Source organism: Cryptomeria japonica, chromosome 5 (genome assembly GCF_030272615.1).
Source record: "Cryptomeria japonica chromosome 5, Sugi_1.0, whole genome shotgun sequence".
NCBI lineage: Eukaryota > Viridiplantae > Streptophyta > Pinopsida > Cupressales > Cupressaceae > Cryptomeria > Cryptomeria japonica.
Window position 1 is genome coordinate 559,827,368 of NC_081409.1, and position 10,632 is coordinate 559,837,999.

Here is a 10,632-nt window from a genome sequence, read left to right on the forward strand (position 1 = left end):
GTTCTTTAGGGATTTTTTGCTGCTCTACAAAGTTAATCACATTCGGAGTCATAGACACAAGATCATCAGGTGAGACAGAGGAATCAGTAGTATCAATCGCATTAGAGGTATGAGAAGGTAATGGATCAGTAAAAATCTAAAGATTTTGGTTAGGGGGAGCTACAGATGTATTGCCTTTATCATTCACACTAGAAACAAAGATAGTATTATTATCAATCAAATCTTGAATTTTCCCCTTTAAAGCAAAACATTTTTCAGTATCATGCCCAGGTTGACGATGAAATTGACAAAAAGATTTGTTATCAAAATAGGGTGAATTAATCTTTGCAGGATCAATTTGCCTTATAGGAGGAAGAGTAAGCACATTTTGTTCCAATAAATTATTCATAATACTATGCAATGATTCATTCAAAGGATTAAACTTTCTTTCTCTCTTGAAAAACTTAGAAATAGGAGACACACCTGATGCTGCATTCACATTGTTGTTGATGATGTTTTCATTGAATTTAATGGACTCTCTATTTGGTTTAAACTTCCCAAATGGTTGTTGACTACTATCACCCTTATCACTCGGAGCCATAGGATGTGATTGTTCCATTTGACTCACAGTCAGTTGATAATTGTGAAGAGTTACGCACAACTGTTGGAAAGAAGTAAACTCAGAAAACATGAGTTTTTCTCTAATGTCTTTTTGTAAATTAGAAATAAAGATTCTTTGAATATCATTGTCAGGCACTGGAAAAGAAATTTGAGCATACAAATGCTTATATCTACCAATGAAATCAGTCACTTTTTCTTTAACACCTTTTTTACAATGCATTAAATCAATCAAAGTAACTTTAGGACTTATATTGTTTTGAAATTGTTGAATGAAAGCATTTGCAAGTTGTTCGAAAGAAGTAATAGAATAGGAAGGCAATGAGCAATACCATTGTAGGGCTTTGTCTCTTAATGTTCTAGTAAACAATTTTGCAAGCAACCTTTGGTCATAAGCAAAATTGGTACATATTGTTTTAAATGTCTTAACATGTGTTAGAGGATCACCTTTACCATTATAAAGCTCCAAATGCGGAATTTCAACATGTTTAGGGGGAATAGCTCGAACAATATCAAGAGAAAGTGGGCTCGCAACATCAAATGTGGGCACACTAAACTTAGATTGATTCATAGAGGCAATTTGTTGCTGTAAAGAAGAGACAGTTTGTGCAAGATTGTTAATGGTCGCTTCAGTCGAAGAGTTCATATTGGACGTGTTAGATTGTGATGGAGGTGTTATGTTATTGAAAGAAGGTAGAGAGTAAGGTGGTGGGACACTATGATAGTTAGTCATAGGAGATGATTGGAAAGGAGGAACACTACAAGGAGGAATAGAAGGGTTAAATGAATTGCCCCCTTGCGTCATGTTCATTTGTGGAGATATAAGAGGAACACTCACTGAAGGAATGAATGAAGAAGTTGGATTGAATGAAGGAAGAGGGTTGATTGAAGAAGAGGGATTGCCCCCATGACTGGTGATCATAGGAGGAATGTCTTGTATTGAAGTAGTCATTATGTTTGATGTAAAAGTAGGTATACTAGCAATAGAAGTCGTCAAAGGAATATAATGATTGTCTTGTGTAGGAGGTTGTGTATAACCCAAAGTTTCGGCACAACTTTTCATAGGTATCACATTTGAATCCACAATGTGTGCAATACCACGCAAAATATCAATTCCATTCTTATCACTTTGAAGCATACGTTTTAGACCCTCAATTAAAGGAAGAGCTTGACTATCAGGGTATTCTTGAGACATCCATTGTCGAAAATCGTCAAATTGGTTATCCAATTTTGAAAGTTGTTCTACAGAAACCTCATGGAGAGCTTCTTCATCATTAAGAGGATTAGAGGAATTACCCATGTCCTCGTTAAAAAGACCATTCAAATTAGGTTCCATCTCCTCAGTAATTAAACCTTGGAAGGACTTAATTCTAAGGCTTCGTCTAACGGGAATAGTGTAAGTAGGGCTTATTGTTGTAAAACTCATGCACTAAAGAGAGAGAGAAGATTTTGAATTTTAAAGGTAGCAAATTTCAGTAAAGCTAGCCAATCTTCCAGATTTAAGCTGTTAAATACAATCAGGACAATCTCCCGAAATTTCAGAAAAAATGTCCGGGACCGTGGCGCTCGGAGTGCACACGGTCCTCGCAACTTTTTTCAAAATTTGTAGGGATGAAAGTTATGATGATTTTACAGCTAACTTGAAAAAATTGAGTGATTTTACGATCTGTAGATAGGCCAAATTAAAGTTGCAATCTCAAAATTGAACCCTACCAAGATTGTCGAAAAATGCAAAATTTGAATTTTGAAAAAGAGAGGGAAACTGAAATTTTGAATTTTATGATTTTAGAGGGAATATCAAAAGCAATGCAAGTTTTGAAATTTGAAAGTTGACTCAATTTCACGCAAAATTCAATTTTGAAAGCGGAAATCAAAGTTGTTGTAATTAAGCACTTAATTTCAAAAGTCACAAATTGCAAGAATTTGAATAAAGCACTGAAATTTCGAATGAATGATAACACACTTTTCAGATTTAGGACAGTAAGAAACACAATTTTGACACAAATTTCAATTTCAACAATTTTTGAATGTTTAGAGGCCTTAATCCAAGCAATCACAAGACCAGCTTTGACTGTAATTTTGAAAGTGTTATAATTGATAAAATCAGCCAAAATTCTGGATTTTAGCAGAAAAATACAGTAAGATCTTGCTCCCGAAATTTCGGAAAAAATGTTAGGGACGATGGCGCTCGGAGTGCACACGGTCCTTGCAAATTTTTCCCAAATTTTTCAGGGATGAAAGATATTGTGATTTTATCGCGGAATCCAAAGTTACAGCCGATTTGGAGATGTTTTGATCAGTGAAATTGTCGGACAAAGGTTGAATCAAGAGGGTTTTAAAAATTAGGGTTTTGACATTTAACCACTTAATTTTCAAAATTAAAGCACAAATATGAATTGATAATTTGCAATAGAAAGGCAGATCTGAAACAAGCATTAACAATTAAACATTTCACAAGTTTAATTACTTAAAAAGAAAATTTAGGGTTTTTATGCAATTAACCTCTAAAATCTTGCAAAAGATCAAACATGGAAATGTAATCAAGGAATCCAATTTTCAGATCTAACTATGAATAATCAAAAAGGATGTTCACGTCGGGTTCACCAAAATGTAAAGCGGAAAATCACGATCGAACCCTAGTTGCTCTCCCCTCTTCCAACTCCAAGGAGAGAGAAGGGAGATTCACTAGGGTTGATGGTTTTCACTTAGGGGAGAGACTTTACATTCAAAAGAGGGGTTGAAACCCACAAGATCCAATCCCACACAATGCAAGATTGGATGCTAAATGAGTTTCGAGGGTTAAGAAAGCAAGGCTACCCTCTTTTGTAAAGAATGTTGATAGAAGAATTAAGCTAGGAATGCATAGAAAGTGACAAAGATTCGCTTATAAACTAAGATAGGGATATAGGATGAAGCTGCGGACCTGGAATTAGCAGTAAAATGTCGATACAGTGCTGTCCTGCAAATTTGAGCAAAAGTTGTCGGGACGATGGCGCCCGACGTGCACACGGTCCTCCGAAAAATCCGCGAAACGAAGGGGGATCTGTTCGTCTCTGCACAAGGATTCCAGATCTTCAATTTCAGCTGCGTACCTGCAACCTACACACAGAAAAGCGAAGATGATTGGGGGGTTAGGGATTAGGGGTTTGCCCTTAGGTCAAACCCCGGTTTTGGAATTAACCAAGAAATGAGAAATGCTGTAAATGTAAATGTATGTAATGTAAAACAAGTACTAATACCTTGTTGTAAGGATGTTTGTATCCTTATGTGTGAAGGTATAGATGTTGTTGTTTGTTGTATGTTGTATGTTGTAGCATGTAATGTGTTGTAAGTGATCTCCTCTTCAATGGTTGAATCCTTGTCTTGAATGCAACACTTAGCCTTGAATGGAGACTTAGAATGATCAATTGCTTGAAAGAATGCTTGAATGCTTGAATGCTTGAGTATAGTTTCCACGCTTTTTCCCTCATGTCGAATGAAAGAGGAAAATTCCATTTATATACTTGTCAATTAGGGTTAATAGACTGATTTTCCCGACCTTAGGCTGACCAGGAAAGATAATTTTCTAATTTGCAAACATAAAGACCCGAAGTCCAAAAGAGACCGGGCGCAAAATAGGACCCAGGGACCAGGGCGCTGGGCGCTCTGGTCCCACCTCCCGGGACAACAGGGTGCAAAGGAGGTTCAGGCCAGGGTGCAAGAAAATGCAGTTTTTGGTGTCATAATCAGGTTTCGGGGTCTCCATTCAAGTTGCGTGTTGCGTCACCATCGTGAAGACCGAAATGCAGTCGAAATTGCAAGTGTCGCAATTTTAGGACGCTACAGTTAGTTTTTACTTAGTTGTAGTAGAAGTTGATGACTGGATTGCTCCTGTAGCCACTAGAAATGGATCCTTTGACTGTTCCTGCAGCCAAGGCAGAACGGTGTAATTCTTGTTATTTTCATTAGATCATTTCAGCAGAGTTTTGTAAAGCTTTCATTTAGCCTTTTATGATTTCCATTCCTACCTTTCCTACACTAATATAGAATAATCATTTAAGGAGCTTAGTGCATATATATTGCAGACCCATTTCAAGTTTTACGTTTCTGGATTGACAACTAAATGAACACCAGCCATGAGAATAGTAAACTCTACCATATGAATGTCCAAACTTCGGATTGAGATTTGAATTAGAGGTATTATTGTCATTAAAGTTGGGGTAGACACCAACATCTTGAGAATTATCTTGAGGACCCTTATTATTTTGGAAATAAGATGCGAGTCCGTTTTGAGGGGGATGAGATGTGGAAGGAAGATTAGGATCTTTAGATGGATTGGGATCATGACATGGAGATGAAGGGATACTTTGATCTTGACTAGGGAGGGTATCATGAGATGGAGTGGGAGGGGTGATTGGATCATGAGATGGAAGAGGATCATGCGATGATAGAGGAATCATATGATCATGAGAATAAGTGGAGGGAATGGGATCATTAGATGGAGTGGAGGGAGATGCATCATGAGATGGAGAGATTTATATGCTAGCATGCTTTTGAGAAAGCTTTTGGCATGTTTGGAGTTGTGGGGATTGTGTGATGGAGGAAGGTATGGAAGCTTTGATGTGAGTAGATGGGGAAATGGGGGTATCATGAAGTGTGGGGGATTGGGATTTGTTTTGAGGTGGAGGTGATTGGGGTGGATGGAGGACTTGAGGAGACTTGACCACTTTGCTTTGAGGTGAGGATTTTGTCTCCTTTGCTAGAATGTCTTGGATAAGATTATGGATGATGGATTTGGAGGATGTGGACAATATGAATTTTGGAGTATTAGGATTAGATGGAGAATTGGGATTAGATGGAGGATTGGGATTGGATGGAGGATTAGGATAATGGATTGACGAATTAGGATTAATGATTGGAGAACTATGGAATAAAAGATTTGGATGGGGAGTAGAGGTAACGGATGTGTTGTGAAAGGATGGGGATTGGGATGTAGATGGGGGGGAGATGGAGGTATACATATTGGATTAGAGGAGTATATGGATGAGGAATAATATGGAGATATGTATGGGGAATAAGATGGATTTCCCTTGTCGAAGGTAGAGGAAGGATAAGAGATATGGTATAGATTGGGATTGGGTGTAATGTGTTGAGATGGGATGGATGAAGGCATGATAGGTGAGTGGGTGATCATGGGATTAACTTGGTAGGCAGGTTTGTGAATTTCCATGAGCATCTTCTCATACCAAGCTTTGAAATTTTGGGTAGTCATGTTGAGAGTGAAGGATTAGATTGGAATTGGATGAATATGTTCTGGAGGGGAAAGATTATGAAGATGATGTTAAATGAAGATGAGGATCAAGACTTGGCTTGGAATGATGATGGATTAGATTTGATTAGATTTGGATTGGATTTGATTTGGATTGGAATTGGTTCGGTTGGATGGGTCCTTGGATTAGGACTTGGCTTGATTGGATTGGATTGGATTTGATTTGGATTGGTCCTTGGATTAGGACTTGGTTTGATTGGATTGAATTGGATTGAATTGGATTTGATTTGGATTGGTCCTTGGATTAGGGCTTGATTGGAATTGATGATGAATTGGATTTGATTGGATGATTGCTTGATAGAGGATTGGATAACCAGATTAAGAAGATGGATGGATTTGATTGGATTAGAGGGAGAATAATTATGGAAGAATAGACATATAATAGGAAGAATAAAGGGGGAGGCTAGCCAAAGTCGGATGAATGATTTAGAAAAAATATTGGTTGAGGGAGGATGATTGTTTGAGAGGATGAAAGTGGATTGGGGATTGGTGAATTTCTTATATAGATAGAAATGGATTAAAGATTTGATGATGACAAGATGGAATTTGGAAAGAGGGAGGATTGATTGGTTGTGTGGGATGGAATTGGCAAGAGATGTCAAGTAAAGAAAACACAATGGCCAAAAGAAGTTAGACTCAAAAGACACTCATGCTCCTTCACAACATAGCCTATGGTGAGAAAAGAAAATAGTGAATGGATCCCAATTGGTTTCCCAGCTACGCTTACCCGGAGCAGACACTTAGATGCTTGACCCCACTAGCTCCCCTCCACGACACTCACTTCTCTGGGGCAACCAAGCATCAATTCCCATGAAAAATCCTCATGGAGAACTTTGTGTGTCTATTAAGGGCCGTAAAAGTATGGGCGGCTTCGGAGGTCCGACCTCCTGCACCAATGACTAGAAGGTTTTTGGCCACTATGCACAAGGTGTTTAGTATGGCTTCCCGTTAGGAGCTACCCTTCGTAGTTGCGCAAGCACAATTGAGGCCTATATCCCAACGAAGAACCAAGAACTTAGTAGTCACGCAAGCGTGATTGAGATCTCTAGGATCCTACTAAGCACCCAATGTGAGAGTGAACTCTCATATAGCCCCAACCATTGACCCTTTCATCATCAATGGCCTATTTATTATAGTGAGTTGGGAACCCTAGGTCCGGGTGTACTCACTTGGGTCGTTCCCCTCTCATCTTCTCAAAGAGCAAGTTGGGAGGGCAGGCCCGCTAAGGGTAAGCATGCAACAAACATGAAAAAATTGGAGGGTCTAGATTTCTGATCGTCTATCTAGATGAGAGCATACTCTCCTACCTTTACGCTTATCACAAAACACAAAGGACAATGGTTTATTTACCCTCTAATTATATCTAGGTTCCTAGTTATAAAAAAAGACACAATGTTTGCTTGAACCTCCTAGGCAACTCGCAAAAGCACTTGATTAATAGTTTGAAAATGAAGTATTCAACAAGCGTCCTGCAAAAGACAAAAGAATGACAAAAATATATATATTTTTTTATTTTTTTGGGAATGAGTAGAAAAACAAGAATAAAAAATTTTCTACTAAAGACAAATGTCGATTTGGAGGAAATTTTGATGGGTAAATGGGGTTTGACTAGGTTTTTGACACTTTCTAAGGGATATGCAAGCATAAAATGGGGATTTTAGAGGCGAGGTGAAGGAATGGAAAAATTTGTCCAAGAGGGACAAAGAAGCAAAAATTAGAGATAGACAATATGGAAAAGTTTGGATGTGATTGGATAAAAGTGGAAGAAGTTATGGCAGACCCTAGAAATAGAGAAATGTGGGATTTCAGGCTTCAAAAAGTGGAATTTGGGATAAGGTCCTCAAGGAAGGAAATGTGCAAAATAAAATTGTGGGGGATCTGGTGAAGTTTGGAGGAAAACAAAGTGAAGATAAAGAAGATATGGTGAAAAGACAGAATAAATTTTTTTAGGATTGGATTTGGATTGAAAGATTAAGGATGTATGGATTTGATAGGGGATTATGAAGAGGATGAGAGAAAAAATAGGCAGCATGACAATGCATGAGAAGTGGATTGATTTGTGAGGATAATATGCTCCAATTTATAGATTGGAGGAGGCCAATGGAGAGCCAAGATTGATTTGATCATGAAGGGTTGAGATTGAATTTTAGATAGAAGGCATGGATCAAGGGTGCGTTGGGAAAATAAACAAAATATAAAATTCCTTGGAAAAAGGGGGGAGAAATTTGAATTTCAAATATGAGGAATTAAAAATTCCAAAATAAGGATGCATTGAGGGATTCAAATAAATTTGAATTTCTCTGAGAGACTCAATGTTGATGTGACTTGAGTGGGAATTAAAAATTGATTGATAATGATAAGCATGATTATGAGATATTCTAGAAGGATTAATTAGGTTGAGTGGGATTAGGAAAAGGTGATTTGTAGGAATCACATGACTAGGTTAATTAATTAGAATTAATTAACTGAGTGGGTTTAGAGGAAATGATTATTGGAGGGGAATTTAGAAGAATATGGGAATAATTAATTTATTTGATAAATTAATTATTAGACAATAGTGACAGGATTAATTAAATTAGATTTAATTGATTCTAAGAGGAATAAGGATAACACAATTAAATTAATTATGTTGATAGGCTTAAATTAATCAAATATTAATTTTAGGTGTCTACATCTATTATAATCATTGTGATGAATGATCATTGATAATCTTTTATTACTTGCTGGTTGATTCTTCGTTTTCTGAGTTTCATGATTCAGTTGCTATAAAAATGCCTTGATCTTCATTGCTTTGTTGCTCGTTATCTGTTTCAAAATCCTAGGTATTTTTGGTTTTGTCTAAGTTTTCTGAATGTTTTGGATTTTCAAAGATTCAAATGATCACCTTTGCAAAAAGAATTAGGATTTTGCCCCCAGCGGAAACAAAACTTTATTATGGATGTACGAATTGATCAAGATCAAAACCGTGGCGGGATACAAATGCATATATGATTAATTTTGATAAAATCTAAGATAGTGACTATGACAAGTATGTCAAAGATTGATACCTGTTGGTAAGCTGCATATTTCTTGTTAATGGTTCAGAGAAATGAATGTGAAAGATGAAATGAATGAGCTAAGATAGATGGAAGTGATAGATGCGATAGGATGATGTGGATAGGTGCGTAAAGCAATCTCGTAGATGGAAGAAATCACTTTTTAGATAGCGCCTGTTTACCAGGTTTTTTACTGTCTAAATTTATTGTATTTTTTCCATATTTTGATTTTTTTTTGTTCTTTTCTGCTTTCGTTGTTTTATGCTTTTTAGGGATTTTCTGCTTTTCTGATTTTTACTTATTTCTTCAGGGCTTTATATGTTTTTTTATTGATTTTTTATAGGACTTTACATTTCAAGCATATAATTTCTTGAGATGGATAAAATTGATAGCTTCATCAAACCAATCACCTCCAGGGGTAGATAACTTTTATGCTTCTGAGCCATATGCTGCTACTATGACAAAAAGACTTAGCCAATTTGGTTCAAATTTACCCTTCTTTTCACGGTCTTGTTGATTTCTCAGATTCTCCCTTAGAACTATATCTCCAATCTGAAAATTGTGTGGCTTGACTTTGTCATTATAAATTCTTTCCATTCTTTGTTGATATACCTTCAAATTATTTGTTGCATTTTAGCGATGTTCCTGAATCAACTCAAGTTCTTGAAGCCTAGAGACTCGTTCTTCTTCTTCTTCTGGTATAAGTCCTTTCAAGGAAACTCTTAGAGAAGGTATCTCTACTTATATTGGTAATATGGCTTTTGATCCATAGACTGAGCAATATAGAGTTGTCCCTGTTGGTGTGCGGATGTTGGTTCGGTATGCCCAAAGAGGAGGATCTAGCTGAATGTACTAGTCTTTTCCAGCTTCATTGACTGTTTTCTTCAAGACTTTCAAGATAGTCTTGTTTGATGCCTCAACTTGACCATTTCCTTGTGGATAATATGGAGTAGAAAACCTATGTTGGATATGGAATTGCTCACATAGTTCCTTCACATCTTGATTCTTAAATGGTCTTCCATTATTAGTGATAATGCTCATAGGAACTCCATAGCGATAAATTATATAATTTAAGATGAATGATGATATTTGTTTTCCTATCACTTTTTGTAGCGTCCTAAAATTGCGACACTTGCAATTTCGACTGCATTTCGGTCTTCACGATGGCGATGCAACACGCAACCTGAATGGAGACCCCGAAACCTGATTATGACACTGAAAACTGCATTTTCTTGCACCCTGGCCTGAACCTCCTTTGCACCCTGCTGTCCCGGGAGGTGGGACTAGAGCGCCCAGCGCCCTGGTCCCCCAGGACCATGGCGCCCAGCGCCCTGGTCCCTGGCCCTATTTTGGGCCCGGTTTCCTATGGGGCTTCGGGTCCTTTTGTTTGCAATTTGGAAAATAAACTTTCCTGGTCGGCCTAAGGTCGGGAAAATCAGTCTATTAACCCTAATTGGCAAGTATATAAATGACATTTGCCTCTCCCATTTGGGTAAGAAGAGGGACATATGTGTACAAGCGTGGAAACTATACTCAAGCATTCAAGCATTCAAGCATTCATTCCAAGTCTCCATTCAAGGCTAAGTGTTGCATTCAAGACAAGGATTCAACCATTGAAGAGGAGATCACATATTACAACATACAACATACAACATACAACAAACAACAACATCTATACCTTCGCACATAAGG